A 27,585-nucleotide genomic window follows, 5' to 3' on the forward strand; every position below is an offset into this window, starting at 1 on the left:
GCAATCCCCATCAAAATACCAATCCAATTCTTCAAAGAGTTAGACAGAACAATTTGCAAATTCATCTGGAATAACAAAAAACCCAGGATAGCTAAAGCTATCCTCAACAATAAAAGGACTTCAGGGGGAATCACTATCCCTGAACTCAAGCAGTATTACAGAGCAATAGTGATAAAAACTGCATGGTATTGGTACAGAGACAGACAGATAGACCAATGGAATAGAATTGAAGACCCAGAAATGAACCCACACACCTATGGTCACTTGATTTTTGACAAAGGAGCCAAAACCATCCAATGGAAAAAAGATAGCATTTTCAGCAAATGGTGCTGGTTCAACTGGAGGGCAACATGTAGAAGAATGCAGATCGATCCATGCTTATCACCCTGTACAAAGCTTAAGTCGAAGTGGATCAAGGACCTCCACATCAAACCAGACACACTCAAACTAATAGAAGAAAAACTAGGGAAGCATCTGGAACACATGGGCACTGGAAAAAATTTCCTGAACAAAACACCAATGGCTTATGCTCTAAGATCAAGAATTGACAAATGGGATCTCATAAAACTGCAAAGCTTCTGTAAGGCAAAGGACACTGTGGTTAGGACAAAACGGCAACCAACAGATTGGGAAAAGATCTTTACCAACCCTACAACAGATAGAGGCCTTATATCCAAAATATACAAAGAACTCAAGAAGTTAGACCGCAGGGAAACAAATAACCCTATTAAAAAATGGGGTTCAGAGCTAAACAAAGAATTCACAGCTGAGGAATGCCGAATGGCTGAGAAACACCTAAAGAAATGTTCAACATCTTTAGTCATAAGGGAAATGCAAATCAAAACAACCCTGAGATTTCACCTCACACCAGTGAGAATGGCTAAGATCAATAACTCAGGTGACAGCAGATGCTGGCGAGGTTGTGGAGAAAGAGGAACACTCCTCCATTGTTGGTGGGATTGCAGACTGGTAAAACCATTCTGGAAATCAGTCTGGAGGTTCCTCAGAAAATTGGACATTGAACTGCCTGAGGATCCAGCTATACCTCTCTTGGGCATATACCCAAAAGATGCCTCAACATATAAAAGAGACACGTGCTCCACTATGTTCATCGCAGCCTTATTTATAATAGCCAGAAAATGGAAAGAACCCAGATGCCCTTCAACAGAGGAATGGATACAGAAAATGTGGTACATCTACACAATGGAATACTACTCAGCTATCAAAAACAACGAGTTTATGAAATTCGTAGGCAAATGGTTGGAACTGGAAAATATCATCCTGAGTGAACTAACCCAATCACAGAAAGACATACATGGTATGCACTCATTGATAAGTGGCTATTAGCCCAAATGCTTGAATTACCCTAGCTGCCTAGAACAAACGAAACTCAAGACGGATGATCAAAATGTGAATGCTTCACTCCTTCTTTAAATGAGGAAAAAGAATACCCTTGGCAGGGAAGGGAGAGGCAAAGATTAAAACAGAGACTGAAGGAACACCCATTCAGAGCCTGCCCCACATGTGGCCCATACATATACAGCCACCCAATTGGACTAGATGGATGAAGCAAAGAAGTGCAGACCGACAGGAGCCGGATGTAGATCGCTCCTGAGAGACACAGCCAGAATACAGCAAATACAGAGGCGAATGCCAGCAGCAAACCACTGAAGTGAGAATAGGTCCCCTATTGAAGGAATCAGAGAAAGAACTGGAAGAGCTTGAAGGGGCTCGAGACCCCAAAAGTACAACAATGCCAAGCAACCAGAGCTTCCAGGGACTAAGCCACTACCTAAAGACTATACATGGACTGACCCTGGACTCTGACCCCATAGGTAGCAATGAATATCCTAGTAAGAGCACCAGTGGAAGGGGAAGCCCTGGGTCCTGCTAAGACTGAACCCCCAGTGAACTAGTCTATGGGGGGAGGGCGGCAATGGTGGGAGGGTTGGGAGGGGAACACCCATAAGGAAGGGGAGGGGGGAGGGGGATATTTGCCCGGAAACCGGGAAAGGGAATAACACTCGAAATGTATATAAGAAATACTCAAGTTAATAAAAAAAAAAAAAAAAAAAGCATGTATTGAAATTAGGATATAGTTCCTAAAGTATTCATTACTTTAAAGGGGTATCACTAGTCCTTATTTTCTTCATTAGTGATAATTGTTATTTTTAATATTTAATGTGTATATATATATATGTGTGTGTGTGTGTGTGTGTGTGTGTATGTTTGTTTCTATGTGTTCCATGTGCATACAGTACCCACAGATCCCAGAAGAAGGCATAAGATCTGTGGATGCTGGGATCTGAACACTAGTCCTCTGAAAAACTCAGCAAGTGCTCTTTACTGATTCATCTCTCCAGTCCCTCTTAAGTGATTCTTTGTAAGATTAGTGTGTTCTGTTATTAGGGGACACACACACACACACACACACACACACACACACACACACACACACACTTTGATGTGTGAACCAGAGAGAGAAAAACAGAGACAGAGAAAAGTTATCTCCTAATCCATTTCTGTATTTGATTAATGAACAGTAAGAGCTGTGAGAAGGACGTGGTCTTATGTGTAGCCTGAGAATGAACTCTACCATCCTACAAGGATAAGCTTCACGGGAGACATTTGGGGAACTCATTAGATCTTACCTTGTACTTCTTCCCTAAAGCTTACATTTGCCAAGATGCTCCATGCACAGTTACTTTCTGAACTCATAACTGTTTCATTTCTGTTCTTGCTTTCTCCACCTCTGCCTTTGACTTTCTTATGAAAAAACATCTACTCCTGAAACCCTGTGATCTTTATATTGCCTTTGAAATTTTGATTTCTTTCATAGCTTAAGTTTTAAAGTATTTGTTTTTAAACTCTGAGTGAAATTTGCACTTATCAAAGGTTAATTAAATGTCTCCCATCTGGAATTATGAATATTCTGAATATTTACACAGGATTAAAGGATTTGGACACACATACACAAAGGCAGACTTGTAACGCATCCTAGATCTAAAACCCTAATAAGAAAGGCTGTATAATTTGAGGACAAAAGATTTATTAAATAGAATCTTTCTGAACAAGCTGTATTCCCTTCACAATCTATCTGCTTCCCACCTGACCACATGCCTCATTCAAGCCACCATAGAGAAGGGATGTTTTCACTTAATCATAGTGAATCATTTTCTAAAAGCAAGCTTTTTCTGCTTAGTTTGGGTCCTCCCAAGGCCAGTGTACCCTCAAGGATTTGGGTGCAAAGTAACTTTCTGTGAAAGGAATCTGAGGAGAGGTGAGGGAACAGAGTGAGCAGTGTGAGACAAGCAGGGGTCGACCATTAAGCTATTCCCGAGGGCACCTGGAGTTTCTTTTGGTTGGAAGCCATCTGAGAAGCTGTGTGAAGTGACCTAAGAAATCTACTGCTTCAGGATAAGGAAGCTCAAGCTCAAGTTCTCTATGCTCACCCAGACCTCCTTGTCATTGCTTGGGTATCCTTCCAAGGATATTAACTTTCAGACACATCCTGTCATCCCTATAGGGAAACCTCCCATGTCCACAAGCAGGGAGAAGCCCTGATTATGGTCAGCATCTAGAATGAATGGTTATGGGTCTGGCTGGTCTGCAGGGGACATCTGGGTCTGGAGGAAGACAAGATGTGCTCCAGGGAAGATGATGCTTTCTCTCATGGATGCTCTCTGGTTCTCACTCCTGTGTCGGTGTCAAGCAAGCCCATGACTCCAAGACATCAGCAGAACCTCTGTGAACCTTGGGTTTTCATCTGGATGAGTACTTTGTCCATAGCAAGTATCTGACACTTAGAAATAGGAGGGTGGCTGGACGGTCTTTCAGGGCAGTCTGTACTTGATTTCTCCTTTATTAGGCTACTTTACAATGCTACAGGGGCAGAATTTAACATACAGGGTTTGTCTTATAGAGAGGCAAATCATGTCTGCCCAGTAGAAAAATGCACCCGTAGGGAAGGGTGACAGCCATGACTCTTCTGTATATTATCCATTTTTTTTAACCAATCAAGAATCATACTTTAGTATCAACTATAAACATCTGTCCTTTTTTTTGGGACTTTCAACTGACTTTTTATATTCAATGCCCCTCTTGCTAACAAAGAGATAGACTGAAATAGCACATGAATTCATTTTATATTTACCTGAGACTTTGCTGTTTTTGTAAGTTTTATCACACAGCTTTATGCTACTAATTTAGCTATGAAGATTGTCCCTTCTAGACTTCCATAGAGCTAAACATATGGGTCCATGATGGATGGAGCACAGGCATCTGTGTATCTCCTTCTCACCCTTCCATGGCATACTCAGGAACCTAATGTGTTCCAAGTGTTCTTATAAACACCCTATTCCCCAGACCCTTCTGGCCCCTTCTTTGCTTAGAAATTCTGTCTTTTAAAGAAGAGGAATGTGAGAAAAGACTACCCAAGTGAGACAAACTAGCCATGATCATCGGGGAATGAGGAAACTATGTAGACTAAAGGTGGGTTTTTTTTTTTTTTTTTTATTAACTTGAGTATTTCTTATATACATTTCGAGTGTTATTCCCTTTCCCGGTTTCCGGGCAAACATCCCCCTCCCCCCTCCCCTTCCTTATGGGTGTTCCCCTCCCAACCCTCCCACCATTGCCGCCCTCCCCCCATAGACTAGTTCACTGGGGGTTCAGTCTTAGCAAGACCCAGGGCTTCCCCTTCCACTGGTGCTCTTACTAGGATATTCATTGCTACCTATGAGATCAGAGTCCAGGGTCAGTCCATGTATAGTCTTTAGGTAGTGGCTTAGTCCCTGGAAGCTCTGGTTGCTTGGCATTGTTGTACTTTTGGGGTCTCGAGCCCCTTCAAGCTCTTCCAGTTCTTTCTCTGATTCCTTCAATAGGGGACCTATTCTCGGTTCAGTGGTTTGCTGCTGGCATTCGCCTCTGTATTTGCTGTATTCTGGCTGTGTCTCTCAGGAGCGATCTACATCCGGCTCCTGTCGGTCTGCACTTCTTTGCTTCATCCATCTAGTCCAATTGGGTGGCTGTATATGTATGGGCCAAATGTGGGACAGGCTCTGAATGGGTGTTCCTTCAGTCTCTGTTTTAATCTTTGCCTCTCCCTTCCCTGCCAAGGGTATTCTTTTTCCTCATTTAAAGAAGGAGTGAAGCATTCACATTTTGATCATCCGTCTTGAGTTTCGTTTGTTCTAGGGATCTAGGGTAATTCAAGCATTTGGGCTAATAGCCACTTATCAATGAGTGCATACCATGTATGTCTTTCTGTGATTGGGTTAGTTCACTCAGGATGATATTTTCCAGTTCCAACCATTTGCCTACGAATTTCATAAACTCGTTGTTTTTGATAGCTGAGTAGTATTCCATTGTGTAGATGTACCACATTTTCTGTATCCATTCCTCTGTTGAAGGGCATCTGGGTTCTTTCCATTTTCTGGCTATTATAAATAAGGCTGCGATGAACATAGTGGAGCACGTGTCTCTTTTATATGTTGAGGCATCTTTTGGGTATATGCCCAAGAGAGGTATAGCTGGATCCTCAGGCAGTTCAATGTCCAATTTTCTGAGGAACCTCCAGACTGATTTCCAGAATGGTTTTACCAGTCTGCAATCCCACCAACAATGGAGGAGTGTTCCTCTTTCTCCACAACCTCGCCAGCATCTGCTGTCACCTGAGTTTTTGATCTTAGCCAATCGCACTGGTGTGAGGTGAAATCTCAGGGTTGTTTTGATTTGCATTTCCCTTATGACTAAAGATGTTGAACATTTCTTTAGGTGTTTCTCAGCCATTCGGCATTCCTCAGCTGTGAATTCTTTGTTTAGCTCTGAACCCCATTTTTTAATAGGGTTATTTGTTTCCCTGCGGTCTAACTTCTTGAGTTCTTTGTATATTTTGGATATAAGGCCTCTATCTGTTGTAGGGTTGGTAAAGATCTTTTCCCAATCTGTTGGTTGCCGTTTTGTCCTAACCACAGTGTCCTTTGCCTTACAGAAGCTTTGCAGTTTTATGAGATCCCATTTGTCAATTCTTGATCTTAGAGCATAAGCCATTGGTGTTTTGTTCAGGAAATTTTTTCCAGTGCCCATGTGTTCCAGATGCTTCCCTAGTTTTTCTTCTATTAGTTTGAGTGTGTCTGGTTTGATGTGGAGGTCCTTGATCCACTTCGACTTAAGCTTTGTACAGGGTGATAAGCATGGATCGATCTGCATTCTTCTACATGTTGCCCTCCAGTTGAACCAGCACCATTTGCTGAAAATGCTATCTTTTTTCCATTGGATGGTTTTGGCTCCTTTGTCAAAAATCAAGTGACCATAGGTGTGTGGGTTCATTTCTGGGTCTTCAATTCTATTCCATTGGTCTATCTGTCTGTCTCTGTACCAATACCATGCAGTTTTTATCACTATTGCTCTGTAATACTGCTTGAGTTCAGGGATAGTGATTCCCCCTGAAGTCCTTTTATTGTTGAGGATAGCTTTAGCTATCCTGGGTTTTTTGTTATTCCAGATGAATTTGCAAATTGTTCTGTCTAACTCTTTGAAGAATTGGATTGGTATTTTGATGGGGATTGCATTGAATCTGTAGATTGCTTTTGGTAAAATGGCCATTTTTACTATATTAATCCTGCCAATCCATGAGCATGGGAGATCTTTCCATCTTCTGAGGTCTTCTTCAATTTCTTTCTTCAGTGACTTGAAGTTCTTATTGTACAGATCTTTTACTTGCTTGGTTAAAGTCACACCGAGGTACTTTATATTATTTGGGTCTATTATGAAGGGTGTCGTTTCCCTAATTTCTTTCTCGGCTTGTTTCTCTTTTGTATAGAGGAAGGCAACTGATTTATTTGAGTTAATTTTATACCCAGCCACTTTGCTGAAGTTGTTTATCAGCTTTAGTAGTTCTCTGGTTGAACTTTTGGGATCACTTAAATATACTATCATATCATCTGCAAATAGTGATATTTTGACCTCTTCTTTTCCGATCTGTATCCCTTTGATCTCCTTTTGTTGTCTGATTGCTCTGGCTAGAACTTCAAGAACTATATTGAATAAGTAGGGAGAGAGTGGGCAGCCTTGTCTAGTCCCTGATTTTAGTGGGATTGCTTCAAGTTTCTCTCCATTTAGTTTAATGTTAGCAACTGGTTTGCTGTATATGGCTTTTACTATGTTTAGGTATGGGCCTTGAATTCCTATTCTTTCCAGGACTTTTATCATGAAGGGGTGTTGAATTTTGTCAAATGCTTTCTCAGCATCTAATGAAATGATCATGTGGTTCTGTTCTTTCAGTTTGTTTATATAATGGATCACGTTGATGGTTTTCCGTATATTAAACCATCCCTGCATGCCTGGGATGAAGCCTACTTGATCATGGTGGATGATTGTTTTGATGTGCTCTTGAATTCGGTTTGCCAGAATTTTATTGAGTATTTTTGCGTCGATATTCATAAGGGAAATTGGTCTGAAGTTCTCTTTCTTTGTTGTGTCTTTGTGTGGTTTAGGTATAAGAGTAATTGTAGATTCGTAGAAGGAATTCGGTAGGGCTCCATCTGTTTCAATTTTGTGGAATAGTTTGGATAATATTGGTATGAGGTCTTCTATGAAGGTTTGATAGAATTCTGCACTAAACCCATCTGGACCTGGGCTCTTTTTGGTTGGGAGACCTTTAATGACTGCTTCTATTTCCTTAGGAGTTATGGGGTTGTTTAACTGGTTTATCTGTTCCTGATTTAACTTTGATACCTGGTATCTGTCTAGGAAATAGTCCATTTCCTGAAGATTTTCAAATTTTGTTGAATATAGGTTTTTATAGTAAGATCTGATGATTTTTTGAATTTCCTCTGAATCTGTAGTTATGTCTCCCTTTTCATTTCTGATTTTGTTAATTTGGACGCACTCTCTGTGTCCTCTCGTTAGTCTGGCTAAGGGTTTATCTATCTTGTTGATTTTCTCAAAGAACCAACTTTTGGTCCTGTTGATTCTTTCTATGGTCCTTTTTGTTTCTACTTGGTTGATTTCAGCTCTGAGTTTGATTATTTCCTGCCTTCTACTCCTCCTGGGTGTATTTGCTTCTTTTTGTTCTAGAGCTTTTAGGTGTGCTGTCAAGCTGCTGACATATGCTCTTTCCTGTTTCTTTCTGCAGGCACTCAGCGCTATGAGTTTTCCTCTTAGCACAGCTTTCATTGTGTCCCATAAGTTTGAGTATGTTGTATCTTCATTTTCATTAAATTCTAAGAAGTTTTTAATTTCTTTCTTTATTTCTTCCTTGACCAGGTTATCATTGAGTAGAGCATTGTTCAATTTCCACGTATATGTGGGCATTCTTCCCTTATTGTTATTGAAGACCAGTTTTAGGCCGTGGTGGTCCGATAGCACGCATGGGATTATTTCTATCTTTCTGTACCTGTTGAGGCCCGTTTTTTGACCAATTATATGGTCAATTTTGGAGAAAGTACCATGAGGAGCTGAGAAGAAGGTATATCCTTTTGCTTTAGGATAGAATGTTCTATAAATATCCGTTAAGTCCATTTGGCTCATGACTTCTCTTAGTCTGTCGACATCACTGTTTAATTTCTGTTTCCATGATCTGTCCATTGATGAGAGTGGGGTGTTGAAATCTCCCACTATTATTGTGTGAGGTGCAATGTGTGTTTTGAGCTTTAGTAAGGTTTCTTTTACGTATGTAGGTGCCCTTGTATTTGGGGCATAGATACTTAGGATTGAGAGTTCATCTTGGTGGATTTTTCCTTTGATGAATATGAAGTGTCCTTCCTTATCTTTTTTGATGACTTTTAGTTGGAAATTGATTTTATTTGATATTAGAATGGCTACTCCAGCTTGCTTCTTCTGACCATTTGCTTGGAAAGTTGTTTTCCAGCCTTTCACTCTGAGGTAGTGTCTGTCTTTGTCTCTGAGGTGTGTTTCCTGTAGGCAGCAGAATGCAGGGTCCTCGTTGCGTATCCAGTTTGTTAATCTATGTCTTTTTATTGGGGAGTTGAGGCCATTGATATTGAGAGATATTAAGGAATAGTGATTATTGTTTCCCTTTATATTCATATTTGGATGTGAGGTTATGTTTGTGTGCTTTCATTCTCTTTGTTTTGTTGCCAAGACGATTAGTTTCTTGCTTCTTCTAGGGTATAGCTTGCCTCCTTATGTTGGGCTTTACCATTTATTATCCTTTGTAGTGCTGGATTTGTAGAAAGATATTGTGTAAATTTGGTTTTGTCATGGAATATCTTGGTTTCTCCATCAATGTTAATTGAGAGTTTTGCTGGATACAGTAACCTGGGCTGGCATTTGTGTTCTCTTAGGGTCTGTATGACATCAGTCCAGGATCTTCTGGCCTTCATAGTTTCTGGCGAGAAGTCTGGTGTGATTCTGATAGGTCTCCCTTTATATGTTACTTGACCTTTTTCCCTTACTGCTTTTAATATTCTTTCTTTATTTTGTGCGTTTGGTGTTTTGACAATTATGTGACGGGAGGTGTTTCTTTTCTGGTCCAATCTATTTGGAGTTCTGTAGGCTTCTTGTATGCCTATGGGTATCTCTTTTTTTAGGTTAGGGAAGTTTTCTTCTATGATTTTGTTGAAGATATTTACTGGTCCTTTGAGCTGGGAGTCTTCACTCTCTTCTATACCTATTATCCTTAGGTTTGATCTTCTCATTGAGTCCTGGATTTCCTGTATGTTTTGGACCAGTAGCTTTTTCCGCTTTACATTATCTTTGACAGTTGAGTCAATGATTTCTATGGAATCTTCCGCTCCTGAGATTCTCTCTTCCATCTCTTGTATTCTGTTGGTGAAGCTTGTATCTACAGCTCCTTGTCTCTTCTTTTGGTTTTCTATATCCAGGGTTGTTTCCATGTGTTCTTTCTTGATTGCTTCTATTTCCATTTTTAATTCCTTCATCTGTTTGCTTGTGTTTTCCTGGAATTCTTTCAGGGATTTTTGCCATTCCTCTCTGTAGGCCTCTACTTGTTTATTAATGATTTCCTGTGTTTCCCTAAGTGTGTTCATGTCTTTCTTGAAGTCCTCCAGCATCATGATCAAATATGATTTTGAAACTAGATCTTGCTTTTCTGGTGTGTTTGGATATTCCATGTTTGTTTTGGTGGGAGAATTGGGCTCCGATGATGGCATGCAGTCTTGGTTTCTGTTGCTTGGGTTCCTGCGCTTGCCTCTCGCCATCAGATTATCTCTAGTGTTACTTTGTTCTGCTATTTCTGACAGTGGCTAGACTGACCTATAAGCCTGTGTGTCAGGAGTGCTGTAGACCTGTTTTCCTCTCTTTCAGTCAGTTATGGGGACAGTGTGTTCTGCTTTCCGGCGTGTAGTTTTTCCTCTCTACAGGTCTTCAGCTGTTCTTGTGGGCCTGTGTCTTGAGTTCACCAGGCAGCTTTCTTGCAGCAGAAAATTTGGTCTTACCTGTGGTCCCGAGGCTCAGGTTCGCTCGTGGGGTGCTGCCCAGGGGCTCTCTGCAGCGGCAGCAACCAGGGAGACCTGTGCCGCCCCTTCCGGGAGCTTCAGTGCACCAGGGTTCCAGATGGTCTTTGGCTTTTTCCTCTGGCGTCCGAGATGTGTGTGCAGGGAGCAGTCTCTTCTGGTTTCCCAGGCGTGTCTGCCTCTCTGAAGGTTTAGCTCTCCCTCCCACGGGGTTTGGGTGTAGAGAACTGTTTATCCGGTCTGTTTCCCTCAGGTTCCGGCGGTGTCTCAGGCACAGGGGTCCTGCCGCTCCTGGGCCCTCCCCCACGGGAGCCCAGAGGCCTTATACAGTTTCCTCTTGGGCCAGGGATGTGGGCAGGGGTGAGCAGTGTTGGTGGTCTCTTCCGCTCTGCAGCCTCAGGAGTGCCCACCTGACCAGGCGGTTGGGTCTCTCTCTCACCGGGTCTGGGAGCAGAGAGCTGCTGCGGGCCGGGATCCGCGGGTGTGGGACTTCCGGTAAACACAGACCGTGCCTCCTAGAGAAATTCTGCTTCCGTGTCCCAAGCTCACCAGGCAGCTTTCTTGCAGCAGAAAGTTTGGTCTTACCTGTGGTCCCGAGGCTCAGGTTCGCTCGTGGGGTGCTGCCCAGGGGCTCTCTGCAGCGGCCGGGTTTTTTTTTAAAGATTTATTTATTTTATTTATATACAAACACTGCAGCTGTCTTCAGACACACCAGAAGAGGGCATCAGATCCAATTACATATGGTTGTGAGCCACCATGTGGTTCTAGGAATTGAACTCAGGACCTCTGGAAGGGCAGTTAGTGCTCTTAACCTCTGAGCCATCTCTCCAGCCCCCAGCTGTATCTTTATTGGAGAAGGTTGGTACTAGGTTTCTAATGGAGCCCCAACAAGATGGCGGCATTAAATGTGATGGCTTTGACTTGCTCTGTATGGTACACAGATTAAAATGGAGAAGGGGGAGGGGAAGAGAAGGATATAAAAAAATGAAAACTGTCTACTATGGTCTAGGTCTTGTCTCCTTTAAAACTCTTATCTAAACATAATCTTTAAAGTCATGGTCCTTCAGAAATAAAGATTTTGGGAAGTACTTATGATCAAATGTGGCCTTGGGGGTGGGGCTCTCATCATGGCATTAGTGGCTTCACAAGAACTCGCACAGTCATTGTGTCACATCCAAGGCCCTCGGCCTTGTCACAGAGTAGCAAGGAAAGCGCCCACAGATGGCAGCACCATGTACTGGATCTCTGCTGCCTTTAGAACTGTAGGACATGGCTCAATTCCTTGTTCACCTGGCTCGTGGTATTAGTTCTGGCAATAGACAATGTCTCAGTTCATTGATGATGAAATACCAACTGTTTTGAGCCATTTGTTACAGAAACTGTGGCTTGGCTGCCTGGATTTATTACTGTAGCCTTCGGGTCAAAGTTTAATTTTGACATTGCTCATTTGTTTATTTGATCTCTTACTAGAGGTGCAGGAGGTGCTACACTCAGGGACTAAGTGAAGATTCCATGTATTATTTATATATTAAGCCTTAGCCGAACTATGAAGAGCTAACATGGATAGGAAGCAAATCTGAGAGGCCTAGACCTAGCAGAATGTAGCAGTAACCAGGAAACACAAAAGAAAAAAAAAAACCAAGAGCTTCGAACCACACATGAAAAGCTGCAGGGCCTCCCATGGATCCACTGAGACTGCAGGAATGGTGGCACCCTAGAAGATAGAATGGCTGACTGAAGCTTGAAAGATACTGCTATTTATGTGATACCCGAAACTCTGGATTGGTAAAACTCAAGGGAAGTGAAGATGTATTGATCAGCTTTCCATCTCTATAACTAATACATGAGGTTGTTATCTTATAGAGAGAAGGTTCACTGTGGCTCACAGACTTGGGGACTTAGGTATATGGTAGGGCAGAACCATTGCCATTAGACCTGCACCAGGAGGCAGTACATACTGGTGGGGGCAGAGATATCTTTCCAAGGGAATGCCTCAAATAACAGAGCACCCTTTACTATGCCTCATGTCTCAAAGAGTCCACCATCTCCCAACAGCACCACACTAGGGACCAAGCTTTTAACATACAGGCCTTGTGGGACATTCTGGAGAGCATAGTAGCAGAAGGGAGAATCTAAATTTATACTTGGGTGCTTCCTCCATGCCATGTTCCTTCCTCAGGAGCCTGCAGGAGTCTGCAAATCAGGGCTTGGTTTTTATCCCTTACCTATGCACACAGCATGACAAGCAGAACAAAAATGGCTCTGTGTTGCCGGGGGTGGCTAGAAAGACTCTTTGATCAGCCATTCCGCTCACAGGAGCCTATCCCTAAACCAGGGATGGTAATGTAAGCAATTTAACATACATCTATAATTAATTTGCTACACTTTTGCAGCTCCTGGCAAATCACAGTTTGAAAGGTTCATGGATTTAATGGCCCCGAGGAGAGAAGAGATGGAAAGCCTTCAGAAATAAATGGGTTTGTTTATTCCCAAACATGTGAGTTTTAACAGCCAATTTTGGCTGTAGGTCAGGGTTAATTTAGTGTTTCAAATGTGTCTTTTCAAAATCCAATAAAGTCAAAGATCATCTTTATCTCAGATATCAGATTTGTGGCACTAAAACTTTTTTCCTCCTGAAAAAGGCTCTTGTGATTGGTTAAGGAGAGGAGCTTTTCTAGCATAAAGGTGGAGACAGCATAAAGGTAAGAAATAAGACTATATTTACTTAGTTTTTGTTTGTTTGTTGATTTGTTTGTTTCTTGAGAGGGGAGCCCTCACCCTGCAGCTCAGGCTAGCCTAGAAGATACTCTGTATCTCTTTCTGGCCTCAGATTTATGACTGTGTAACTTTTGTAAATTACACAGATGATCAGAATAAATGCTCATGGGGCTTGGGAGATGAGTCAGCAAGTAAAATGCCTGCCACACAAGTACAAGGATCTGAATTCAGATCCCTAACACATACGTTAAAAAGTGGACATGACCACATGCATCTATGATCCCAGTGTTTGCTGTGGAGAGTAGAGACAGGAGGATCCCAGGGGCTCAGTCCAGCTCTATCAGTGAGTTCCAGATCCAAAGAGACCCTGTCTCAGAAAACAAGGTTGAGAGCAATAGAGGAAGACACCTGATGCCAACTTCTGGTTTCAAAATCACACACACACACACACACACACACACTCACACACACACACACACGTACACACTCATGCATACACACATACACATGCTAAATACTAAATGCCAAATACATATACTAAAACAAAAGTGCATACTCATTACGTTTAGAAATGATCATCTAGTGCTAGGCTTACCTAGAAATTTGAAAATACCGTTCTGAAAAGCTCTTACAGTCACGGGCAACCTGGACCATCTGAGTTTTTGGAAGGTTTACATTTAAATGGATTTATTTTTGGAAAATGATGACTAAAACAGAGTAAGAACGACCCCTATGCTATTTCCACATGGATGTAAAATAGATTTATACAATGTGAGATAAGGAAAAATTGACCAGGAGAATACAGCAAAAACAGCATCAAGATCTCAATACTGATAGTTTGAAGAAGCCATATAAGAGCTTCCTTCAGGTAGGAGATGTAGCACAGTCAGTGGCTTGTTTGTCTTGCATGAATAAAGCCCTGGGATTGATACTCAGAACTGCCATAAACCAGGTGACACACACATGTAATCTAAGTGTTTAGAAAGTACAGGCAGGAGGAACTCCAGGCTACTCTTGGGTACTCAGTAAATTCAGTTTGAGCAACAACAACAATGAAAGACTTCCTTCATCTGGTGTCTAGATACAGGTCAAAGACAAAGGAAGACAAAAGTGAGATGTCCTGTCCTCCTATCTACCTATCTTCTTCTATTGTTTTTGTCTTTTTTCTGAAGCTTCTCTAGTAATGGCTCTCAAACTGTGTAGCCTGGACCACCACCAGCAGTATCACTTGGATGCTTATGGGAAATGCAAATTCTGCATATGAAGCTCTGAGTGGGAGGGGCAGAACTCTGTTTTCTCAAATTTACCAAGTGATTTTGAAGCTTGAGAAACATGGAGAAGCACAGCCCAAGAGGAGTCCTTACTAATCCTTTCACACCATATCACAAAACACAGTCTTAAAGGAAGCACACTGGTGCAAATACTTGGGGCTGTGTAGGGTGTGGTGAAGGGCAGAAGGGAGCTTTCTCAGCAAGTCTGCAGACCCACTATGGCCCATGCTTCTTCCGTACAGAAGAAAATCGAGCAGATGGCCATGCTTACTTTCCCACATGCCTGCCACAGTGTTCTACTCTGATATCAACCAAAGTGGCATAGGCTGCATGCATGTCTCTTACGCAAATGCCTGGGACCAGAAGTGTTTGAGAATTCAGATCATTTTGCCACATTTATGTATAGGTAATGGGATGTCACTGGATGAGACCAAAGTCTAACGACAAAATTCACTTATGTTTCGTATATATACCTTACACACAGTCTGAAGGCAACTTATACAGCATTTTGAATAATTTTTAGCATAATACAAAAATAATTGTTGTAGAATTTTCACTGTTTGTCGTTAGAGTTTGTTGACTGACTAGTGAATTTTCCTTTCTTAGACATTGACAGCAGCCAAGTTTCAGACTCTGAGCATTTGGGATTTTGGAGTTGGGGATTATGAATGCCCAACCTGTTTCTGTTGCCAGTCCTTCATTTGCTTAAAGCTACTTAACACTAAAGAAAAGAAATCCTTCAAAATAAAATCCCTTGTGGTTCAGGAGGAAAGGCAGGTGGATCCCTGTGGATGTGTACACAGTGGATTCCAATCCAGGACCACCCTGTGAGACTCTGTTGTTCTTTTGTTATTGTTTAGTTTTTTTATAATTCCCTCATTGAAGACAGGCTTGGTGGTGTAAACATGTCATCCCAGCACTCAGGAGGCTGAGGAAGGTAGAGAGTGAGATTGGGAGACCAGCCTGACCTACAGTAAGACCTTATCTTAAAAAAATAAATCTTCCCCGTGGATACAACCAATAAGAAGGTAACACAAAGAAGAGATTGTGGGACCCATCCCTGACTCAGTGGGGAAATGTACTCTCACCAAGCCTGACAACCTAAGTTCTATCTGTGGACTCCATGGTAGGAGGAGAGAACTCATGCCTATGAATTTTCCTCTGGCCTTTACATGTGCATTCAGGTACACATGTGTGCACGTACACACAAAATATAAATAAATAAATATGAAAGGTTTTTAATTAAAAAAAGATCTTTGTCTCAATCATGCATCCAGACAGATACCTGGATTCTGGCGCAGCCTTCTGGGATAATTGGGTGAAGGGAGGGGAGGGATGGGCCAGGAGACAAAGGATGCTAGTCCCTACCACCTTAGATGCATCCTTTCCCGTTTAGTCTGTTCAAGAGGCATCTGGGCTTGTCATCTGTTCTGGTTTCAGCCAGTGTCTGGGAAGAGGGAAACCACTCACAGATCAGACTCCATGACATTGACAACTGGAAGCTAAGAAAGAAGTCTGGGACAAGGGACTCCAATATCCCAGATGGAAATAGATTGGTACAATGCCATGTAAGGATCTCAATTGCATAGAGGAATAAATGATTTGAATAAACTAACTGGAAGTTTAAAACAGATAATGTCAATATTCTAACCCACATGAGCATAGCGATGCATAAAATGCTTGGCTTTCATGTAGAATTCCTATGTTTTTACTATGGCAACATCCAGAAATAGACTTGAGCAACCAATACAGACCCCATCTAAAGAGCCTTGGTCTTATTTGAGCAAATGGCTTTGTGATATTTTATGTATCTAAGAAATGATCTTCAATTTTAAGCAGTATTCAGGGCCATGCAAGGTCAGTCGGCTGTGAACCAAATTGGATAAAGAATGTGTATCCAATCAGGAAGAGCTTCGGAAACATTCTGGACTTTTCCAGTCGTCAAAACAATATTTTCAAATTTACAACAAAGCACCTCCATTATCTAGGGCACTAATTGTTTCATTATCTTATTAATTCAGTCATTATACATTCATGCTTCTGCAACATTTGGGTTTTAAAATTAAGTTGATGTAGTAGTTACCCTTGAGCTCCAACACTGAAATCTTCACATAAAATCAGAGAGATACACAGGGCGAGGCATGAACACATTAATATGCACACAAGTCCTAAATTTCAAAACTTTGTTTATGCTTAATATTGTCTTTAATCGACTTTTCTTAAGAGTATTTTTAGTTGGGTACCGGGTATAATGTTGATATGGTTGATAATAATATGGTTTGATTTAAAGGTGACTCCAAGAATACAGAAACTGATCAGCGTGTGGAAGTTCACCAAAAAATTTCCCTTTGAACTTCTATCCTAGAAATTGACAACATGTAGCAATGTTGTTCCATGCGACTCATCCGACAGAGTGTGCCTGCCAGCTGTACTGGGGGACTCTAAGGGCACTTACTCCTTTCCCTATGGTAACTGTGACGCTGACTTGCCCTGTGTGCTAAGAGTGTAAGTAGGGGGTCAAGCAAGAACCTCTGAATATCAACTCTTTCCACATGGAAATATGTCTGGAAGGGTTTCTACTCGGAGTAATTTATAACATAGTTTCATTAACTCATTAGAGAAGTTCCTGTCTGTAAAAGAGAGATGCACCATAATAAAGAGATTCCTGCTAAAAAAAGGGAAGGTGAACAAAGTACCACCTTCTTGGTTTTGCTCAGCATCTGGACTAACTAGGCACATCTGTGCTAGCACAAACATTAGATCTTGTCACAGCCAATCCATAAAACATAACAACCCTCCCCCACCAAAAGCTGAAGGTGAACCAAACATTGACTAAACAGTATCCTAGGAAACACATTGCTTTGTTATCCTATTTTCATAGATAGCATCATTGCTCCATTTGAAAGATAATAAATAAAACTGAAGTTTAGCAAAAAGGAACTTGCTATGGGTGGACTAAAGTTTTCTGAAGAAGTGATATCTGGGCTGAAGATTGGCTGACTGTAAGTTTTTGTTTGTGGAGAGCAAGAAAGTTGCAGATAGGTAGTCAAAATTATGGTGGGCCCCTTACTTGTCATTTGCTACTGACCTCCGTGTTTGCTGTAATATCCTTGTGAGTATTAGGTAAATAATTTGCAATTCAATACTCAGTAGACCACTATCTTTACCAACCGTGAAATTAAAAATGTTGTATCTGAAACCTATAGATGAGACTTCCAGACTCTAGGGACCACTTACCTCATGTCCTAATGGTATTGAGTAAACACTCTGACTTTTGGCTTCTGTCTATGACTATAAAGCTTCCTGAAACATCTTGCACAATGTACCATATCCCTTGTGGTAACTTAAATCCATGTCCCAGGGCTGTGGTCACTCAAACTGAGCTCAGAGTAAATGAGTCCTCATTTCCATTTGGTGTAAGAATCGTGATTCTGTTGGCAAAATCCATTATAAGAAGTGCATAATCCTACAACAGATAGAGGCCTTATATCCAAAATATACAAAGAACTCAAGAAGTTAGACCGCAGGGAAACAAATAACCCTATTAAAAATGGGGTTCAGGGGGCTGGGGATTTAGCTCAGTGGTAGAGCGCTTACCTAGGAAGCGCAAGGCCCTGGGTTCGGTCCCCAGCTCCGAAAAAAAGAACCAAAAAAAATGGGGTTCAGAGCTAAACAAAGAATTCACAGCTGAGGAATGCCGAATGGCTGAGAAACACCTAAAGAAATGTTCAACATCTTTAGTCATAAGGGAAATGCAAATCAAAACAACCCTGAGATTTCACCTCACACCAGTGAGAATGGCTAAGATCAAAAACTCAGGTGACAGCAGATGCTGGCGAGGATGTGGAGAAAGAGGAACACTCCTCCGTTGTTGGTGGGACTGCAGACTGGTAAAACCATTCTGGAAATCAGTCTGGAGGTTCCTCAGAAAATTGGACATTGAACTGCCTGAGGATCCAGCTATACCTCTCTTGGGCATATACCCAAAAGATGCCTCAACATATAAAAGAGACACGTGCTCCACTATGTTCATCGCAGCCTTATTTATAATAGCCAGAAAATGGAAAGAACCCAGATGCCCTTCAACAGAGGAATGGATACAGAAAATGTGGTACATCTACACAATGGAATATTACTCAGCTATCAAAAACAACGAGTTTATGAAATTCGTAGGCAAATGTTTGGAACTGGAAAATATCATCCTGAGTGAGCTAACCCAATCACAGAAAGACATACATGGTATGCACTCATTGATAAGTGGCTTTTAGCCCAAATGCTTGAATTACCCTAGATCCCTAGAACAAACGAAACTCAAGACGGATGATCAAAATGTGAATGCTTCACTCCTTCTTTAAATGAGGAAAAAGAATACCCTTGGCAGGGAAGGGAGAGGCAAAGATTAAAACAGAGACTGAAGGAACACCCATTCGGAGCCTGCCCCACATGTGGCCCATACATATACAGCCACCCAATTAGACAAGATGGATGAAGCAAAGAAGTGCAGACCGACAGGAGCCGGATGTAGATCGCTCCTGAGAGACACAGCCAGAATACAGCAAATACAGAGGCGATTGCCAGCAGCAAACCACTGAACTGAGAATAGGTCCCCCGTTGAAGGAATCAGAGAAAGAACTGGAAGAGCTTGAAGGGGCTCGAGACCCCAAAAGTACAACAATGTCAAGCAACCAGAGCTTCCAGGGACTAAGCCACTACCTAAATACTATACATGGACTGACCCTGGACTCTGACCCCATAGGTAGCAATGAATATCCTAGTAAGAGCACCAGTGGAAGGGGAAGCCCTGGGTCCTGCTAAGACTGAACCCCCAGTGAACTAGACTATGGGGGGAGGGCGGCAATGGGGGGAGGGTTGGGAGGGGAACACCCATAAGGAAGGGGAGGGGGGAGGGGGTTGTTTGCCCGGAAACCGGGAAAGGGAATAACACTTGAAATGTATATAAGAAATACTCAAGTTAATAAAAAAAAAAGAAATAAACATACTAGAAATTAAAAAAAAAATAAAGAAAAAAAAAAGAAATGCACAGAGAACCTAAAAAGAAACTTGCTATTGTGAATAAATAAGTACAGTCTGCCTGAAGGCCAAGACGACTCCTCTTTGGGGGCTGTGTATCTTATTTAGGGAACATGTGTGGACTAGATGAAGTGCTAAGATAAAATTTCAAAACCCACAGGCAACAGGAGTTGATTTGCTTTTGAATGTGAACACGCTGCAAACTGGGACAGACAGCCTTCTATTCTGGAAAATTCCAAATGCTGTTCATAATGTAAGCCCTTGATTCAATCCAGAGGCCCTAGAATGTGTCTGCCTCTGGCCCTCGTCCAAGAATCCATTATTCCCTGGGTCTACTCAGACCTCATTTTGAAACAGCCAGCATGGTTATCTGGAGTGGCCACTTTTGAGTTCAGCCTTCAGCACAACAAAGGCTTCTGAGCCGCCGTCAGACACCAGGCAGTATGAAGCCCCTCCATTCACAGATTTGGATGGTGGTTTACCAAGAGAAGTCAAACAAAAGGTTGGAGTGGATTTCTAAAGCAGTAGATGCAAAACTTGTGACGAAGGATCCCGAGAACCTACAATGTCCTCCATTGCCTAGTAAGCTCCCACTTTTGTACTCATCCTCACCCTGAGGATATGTTTTAATCACACCCACACAGAGAAGCTACAGCAGTGGGGACAACTATAAATGATCCAGCAGCAACACAGCCCTAGAAAGAAATAGCAGTTTTTCAGCCTAGAGGCATAACTCTCCGAGATCTACACAAAGCACCCTTGATTCCAGGAGGCTACACTTATTTCTGTTAAGGAAATTTCTATCCCTAAATGCAAGTTGAAACAGAAAAACCCCCTGCCCCAGCTTTCATTTAAACCATGCTTTCTGGTCAGATGACAGCGGTGTCCACCCAGGGATCCTTGCAGGGAGGAAAGGGGACAGAAAAGCTACAGTGCTTAGTTCAAGGACTCCCCTCCTCCCTTGGAATGTGCCCTATCCTTTTTCTCACAAATGTGCTGTGAGAATGAATAACTAATGAATGATCATAAACCTCCCAGACAGTTCGAGTTCAGTGTAAGTGATGGAGCTGATTGTTCTTCCATTTTCTACAGCACGGAGGGAGGCTGGGTTTTATGTCTGCCCTGTGATGTGATCCCTGCGGCTTTTTGTAAGTAACAAATGCCCCTCCTAAGCCACTGCTCACATTGAAGTACACATGACATGTTCCATGGAGACTGCTTTTATAGATGAGGCCACCTTATGTGATCCTGCCTTCTGTGGCAATGACCTTGTGGTAATCTGTGAATATGTAGAGGACAAGCTAATGGCAGGTAAGAATCAAGATGAATGCCTGCTCTCTGGAAACATCACTGAGCACAGGGAAAATCCAGAAGAGTTTCGATATTACCTGTGCATCACTACCAGAGCTTCTGAGGTTGCTCTAGAATCCATTTGGAGAGGCAAGACACTGCCTGGGGCAAACTACCTTGTGAGACAATAAGAATCTTAAAATATCACAGAAGCGTTGTTTAGTTTTATCTGTAGGGAAGGGAACAGAAAGTAGTCACAGAAGCCATTTACTAGAGACCCAGGGCATCATCTGTATGTGTAATGTCAGAATCAGCACCTTTGTGGCAAAAGGAAAGGGTTAATATGGTCCCTTCCTGAATAGATTATTACTATCAGGGTCTCAAAATCTGGGAACAATAGTCTTCATGTCAGCCTCAGATGTTCATGTTAAATTATATGAAGGTCACACACATGACCAAAACTTGGAGGACCTCCTTTTGGGAAACATCTATCCTTGATACTGAGAACTTCTTTCCAGGTTTGTAAAACTGACGGGAGTTTGGTTTAAAAGTTCTCCCATACTTCTGATTTTCATGTAGACTTGTAAAGAATCCAGGAACCACCATTCTCACGGTTGCAAGTCAAATAGAAAATTACAAGTAACAAAGATGAGAAACCTTTTTTTTTTCTGGGATCTAGCACAATGTCATAGTTTGCAAGGCTAATGGTTACCCCTAAATCAGGAAGGTCATGCTTAGCTGCATGCTAGGATTTTCTGGAGTGGAGAAGGACTTGTTGGAACCCGAAGGGAATAGGACACGACAGCGGTAAGTTCCAGGCACTCTGGGGGCCTGGATGACATGCGGAGTTGCATCTGACAGACCATGCTTCTGTGTATTTGCCATTCAAGCACTCCACTCTTCTCAGAGTTGACTCTAAGAACACTGTCTCTGTGACTCTGGAAGGGGAAGAGAGAATATTGGGCAATGTATCCAGAGGTTTCTACAAACAGTCTACCTGGCAAGAGAAAACTTATGAACATCAAGCCAGAGTCAGGCTCATAGATGCACTGGGACTTCCTGACATTTGTAACCTGCTCCCTTATACTCACATCAGACCATCACACTGAGATCTGACCCTGGAATTAAGAGACACAGACTATCTGAGATGGATAAACCCGAAGTCAAGGGGAGACCTACGCACAGACCTTGAAACCTCTAGGAGAAACACAGGCTCTTTTGTGCCAGGCTAGCAAAAGTCCTCATGGTCTAGGACTCTTCGGTTCCAACTGCCCGGTGCGGTGGTTCCTGTGCAACTGAAATTCAGAGGCATCCACAAGTACAAAGGAAGCACAGAAGAAACAAGAAGCAGACTCAGCCATGCCACAGAAGATTAGAGTGAGCAAATAGGAAATGAAAATAAGATGAACACATTAAGAGCTCCAATTCAAAAGTTCTGCTATTAAAAATGAAAGGAGTAAGGAACATTTATATTGAAAGCTAGCAAGAGAAATGAACTAACAGGGACTAGAGCAAGCCCCCATCAAAGCCAGAGCCCAGAACAATAGAGAGGAAAAGAGCAGTGTGTTCCTTAGAAAAATTAAGGAGCCGGACAGTCCTCAGTGAAGAAAGCCACAAACCACAGCACCCACTGTCACATCTGATCCCCTGAACAGTGCAGGGAAACAAAGGTAACAGCATGGACAACCCTGCACCCAAGTGACAGTCTGCTAACTTTGAGAAAGCAGACCTCCATGATGTACACAGGCACAAGAATAGCTGTGTGTTAAAAACCCAGATCAACATTCAACAAAAAATAAAAGTGAGAGCAGCAGGCTTGCTGGAGAATTAATTCCATCAAACATTTAAGGTGGAATTAGTCTGTTCCATAATGTCTCCCAAAAACCAAAGAAGAAACATTTCGGAAACACTGAGTTGCTTATTACTATTCAACCAAAAACTACCATCACCAGAAAACTACAGACAAATGCTTCTCAGGAATAAAAATGCAAATATCTTGAATATAATATTATCCAATGTATAAATTATATGCCCATCAACTAGATTTCTTCAAAGTATGCAAAGTTGGTGAAATTGTCAAGCAATCATTAAATGTAATCCACTATATCAATACACGCAAGAAGAAAGACCAGATATTTGATGCAATCAAATTCTAGTCATCTCAGACAATGAGGTGAACAGGGTGAGTTTTTCAGGTTTATCTAAACTATATACAGAGGGACCATAGTTAGCATCCTTTTTCATGGTGAGAGTCTGAATTCTCTCTCTCTCTCTCTTTGTTTCTCTCTATCTGTCTGTTTCTGTCTTTCTACATCTCTGTTTTTCTCTGTCTCTGTCTCTCTCTGGTTCTCTCTCTGTCTCTCTGTCCCACTCCCCCTCTCTCTGTCTGTCTCTGTCTCTGTCTCTGTCTCTGTCTCTCTCTCTCTCTCTCTCCCTCTCTTTGATCATGAAGAAGACAAGGCTGCTCTCTGACCATTACCATTCAACATCATGCTAGACATTCTAGGCATGAAATACAAAAAGAAAGGAACTTGGCATAGTGGTGGATACCTGCAACAGCATTCAGGAAGAACTCCAAGGTCAGCCTGATACAAAGTGAGAGGCTGTCTTGAAAGAAGAAGAAGAAGAAGAAGAAGAAGAAGAAGAAGAAGAAGAAGAAGAAGAAGAAGAAGAAGAAGAAGAAGAAGAAGAAGAAGGAAAGGAGGAGGAGGAAAGGAGGAGGAGGAGAAACGGAAGGAAGATATGATTTTCTATGTTTTCATATGAAGATATTATTATCTATGTGAAGAGGTGAGGGTCAACAAAAATGAATGAATGTACAACTAAAAGAGTTAAAATACGAAGTCAAACAATGAACAATGGGAATCTGAAAGTAAAAAATAATTACTGGCCATTTTATATATATACACACAAATCCTTGGAAATAAATTTATAAGATTTTATGAGTTGTAAGACTAATATATAAATTTATAAATTAGAATACTGATGAAGAAATGAAAGAGGATAGAAATACATGGAGAGATGCTCTGTGCCCTGGATTGTGGGGATAAGGTTATTCCAGGGTAATGCTTCCTGATTTGATCTACAGGTTCAGCATACTTAAAAAACAAAACAAAACCAAAACAAAACAAAACAAAACAAAACGAAAACCAAACCTTTCCTTGCTGGGTAGTTGTGGTGTTCTCTTTAATCCCAGCACTCGGAAGGCAGAGGCAGGTGGATCTCTGTGAGTTTGAGGCCAGCCTGGTCTACCGAGTGAGTTCCAGGGCAGCCAGGGCTACACAGAGAAACCCTGTTTCAAAAAAAATTCTTTGATTTTCTTTTATGTGTAGGTATTCTGCCTGCAAATGAATCTGTATACCATCTGCATGCAGTGCCCACAAAAGTCAGAAGAGGGCATATGCTGGAACTGTGACTACAGACAGTTCTGAGTATACATGTAGGGGGGCTAGGAATTGAACATGGATTGCTTAATGGCTGAAACTACTCCCAGGTGCCCAGATTTCACATGATTCTCATAAAAATCCCAGAAAGGAAACTTGAAGCTATTGATTCTAAAGTTCATATGGAAAGAAAAAAGATTGGGAGTCATGAAAGCATTACTGAAGAACGCAGGCAGATGTGGGCTCAGGTTTACCAGTAATCCACAGCAACCAAGAAAGTACATACAGTGTTGGTAAAAAGAATAGGGATAGAGTGAAATGAAAAATGACACAAATATAGTCATCTTTTCTCTTTTTCTTCTTCTTCCAGTGAAGAAGGAATTGCTGTCAGTCAGTTTAATGTGTGTAGGTCTTAACACCATATATGTACACATAGACATCAAATTCATGAATACACGCACACACGCACACACACACACACACACACACACACACACACACACACTCACACGCATAAACATACTCACACATACACACACCAGAAACATTTTGGAGAGCTAACCGTAAAAGATAAGACGGTAAGTCCTTTAGATAAAAATGTGTCAGAAAATGTCAATGATCTTGGATTTAGTAGTTGGTTTCTGATGCAGTATGAAAAACACAATAGGTAGGAGATTGACATGAAGAGACCCGTCATGGTTGAAGCCAGAGCATGGATCTCATGAAGGGCTTGCATTTGTAATACTCAAGACATCTCAAACTCAACAGCAGAAAAGAAGTAAGGTCTGGGCCTAGTGACCCAGGTTCATAATCCCAAACAAACCTGTACAGTGCTCTGGCAGCTGAGGCAAGAGGACTATAGGTTCAAGGCCTGTCTAGGCTACTGAGTTGAAGGCCTACCTAGGTAACTTAGTGAGCCTATCTCAAAATAAGAAACATAAAGAGAATTGGGATGCTCTTCTGTGGCAGAGTACTTGACCATGTTCAATTTCCAGTAAAACACACACACACACACACACACACACACACACACACACACACACCCCACATACCACACCCCAAATAACTGAATAGATACCTCATCAAAAAAAAAACATGAAGATGATCAAGTTAACCATCATTGGTCATTACGAAAGTACACATTAAAGTTGAGATATGTGTGCATATTTACCTTGTGTTCAGATGGCTGTGCTCCCAAACTTTCACCCCATCGAGAGCTGGCAGGGATGGAAGCCCCATTCACACCCACAGTGTACACAGAATGGACAGTCACGGTAGAAGTTCTACTGTTTCCCACCTTGCTAAGTCAGGCTTAACATCTCTTCCTAGGTTTTTACTCAACTGATGAAAATGCACGACCATGAGAAAGCCGGCGTGCAGATGTCTATAGCTGTTGTATTTAAAACCACCACACACTGCAAGCTACTAAGAAGTCCCTCTATAAATGAATGAGCAAACCAGGATCCATACAGGCACACAGGCAAGCTACTCAATTTAAGAGTGAAGAAAGTCACTGATGGGTTGGAATTTCATGCGTTGAAACACACTGTCCAACATGGTTATTAGACATGTGTGGTCACATGAACACATGGAATATAAGAGATTGCTGGGAAGCTAACTATTAAAGTTTACTGTTGGATTTATTGATGGTTTAAACACGCACATGTGTCTAGCAGCTGTGTGGCAGGCAGCTCAGCTTGGAAACATTACAGTATACATACCACTGACTGGAAAGTGTCCCTAAGCCCAGATCCAGCAGCCTTTCTCTGTTTTGGTTCTTTACGGTGACCATCCATTTAGCCTTTCTTTCCTCGTTTTCATTCAGTGGTGGGACATGTGGAAAGTGGAGATTTGTGGTAAGGAAAATATCTTACATGAACAAAGCTAAGACTCCCTCCACTCCTTTTCGTGTAGGGCTCCAGATAGTGTTCTAAATAGCCTGTGTGGGGTCTTCAAACTCTAAAAACATCCATCCTTCAAGGGTTAGGAGATGGCCCAGTAGCTAAAGGGCTTGCCATGTCAGAATGAGGACCTGTGCTGCTCATCAGAAGTCACAGACAAAGGCCGAGCATGGTGGTGTGCTTGTAGTTCTGGTACTGGGGACTATTCAGTGAGCTCCAGGCCAAAGAGACAACTCATCTCTAGAAAGGTGAATGGCTTCTGCAGAATCCCACCTAAAGTTGATTCCTGGTTTCCATATGCTCAAGTCTCTGTTTACATTAGAAGATAAATTACGTGATTTTAAAGACAGGCTTACTAATACTTATCCCAAAGCCACTTTTACGTTGTCTGTGTTAGAAAACATTGCTCTGTGACAGCCTCAGTAATGAATCAGTTGCTGACCAGCCCGCTAGGATTTTAGAGAAAGCAGCTGACGTGTGTGTGTGTGTGTGTGTGTGTGTGTGTGTGTGTGTGTGTGTGTGTGTACAACTTGTAGGAATTAATTTTCACCTTCTGCCATGTAGGTTGCAGGGATGTAACTCAAGATCATCAGGCTTAGCAGATAGTACCTCTACTCACCAAGCCATTTTGATGGCCAGATAGATAGATTTTATGAACATAGGTCTATTCCTTCTCAAACACAAGCTACATAGATTCTCAGCTTCCAACAGGGCAAGGCACTCAGACTCAGCATGATAATGTGTAAAGACCACATAGGTCAAGCCTGTGTCAGTCAAGCATCTGCAGGGCAAGACCACATTATGTAAAGCACGTATACTGTAAGTCTGAGCTGATCACACAGCAAGCCCATGCAGGGCAAGAATGCATAAGGTTTTCACTGCCCAGTTCCAAGGGATGGGTGAGTTCTATTCAAAGAAGTCTTTGGAATTATTTTAAACCAGAAAGCCTGCCTATGCCAAAATTCTCCATACCTCTGTTTACTCACGGATAGGAAATACTTTTCATCCAAGAAAGCAGAACACTTGCTTAATATTTCTTTCTGACTCCTGTCACATCACACGCAGAGAGGGGATTTATTTGATTTGGGCTAGCAGGATGAATGAAAGGCAGGGTTGCTCTTTTTTCTTATTAACATGGTTCTAGTCAAGGTTGACTTAAGGAATTCTTAATAAGACATATTTTCAGCCCATGACTTCATGAATGCTATCCTTGTAGATTCATATATAGGCAGTGGTTACTTTTGAGAAATCTAAAAATACCAGCTCTTGGCATTTGCCCTAGAACACAGCATAACAGTCACACCATATGGGATGAAACCTGGGTTCTTTTGAACAGAGTCCTCTTTTAGGAGGGAGTCGGCTGTCGCCAGGCTCGCAGCCTCCTGAGCCTCTCTATTTAGGCACAGCATTCCACTCCCATTATTTCATCTGTGGGATTTTGGAATAGCGTGTAGTTTGGCCCTTTCACCACTAGAGTTCAATCTTGCTCCTATCTATATGATGATGATATGGGAGAAAATAGGATAGCATGCCCCAAACTAATCACTGGCTC

The sequence above is a fragment of the Rattus norvegicus genome, chromosome 4 (genome assembly GCF_021556685.1).
Source record: "Rattus norvegicus strain SHRSP/BbbUtx chromosome 4, alternate assembly SHRSP_T2T, whole genome shotgun sequence".
Lineage (NCBI taxonomy): Eukaryota > Metazoa > Chordata > Mammalia > Rodentia > Muridae > Rattus > Rattus norvegicus.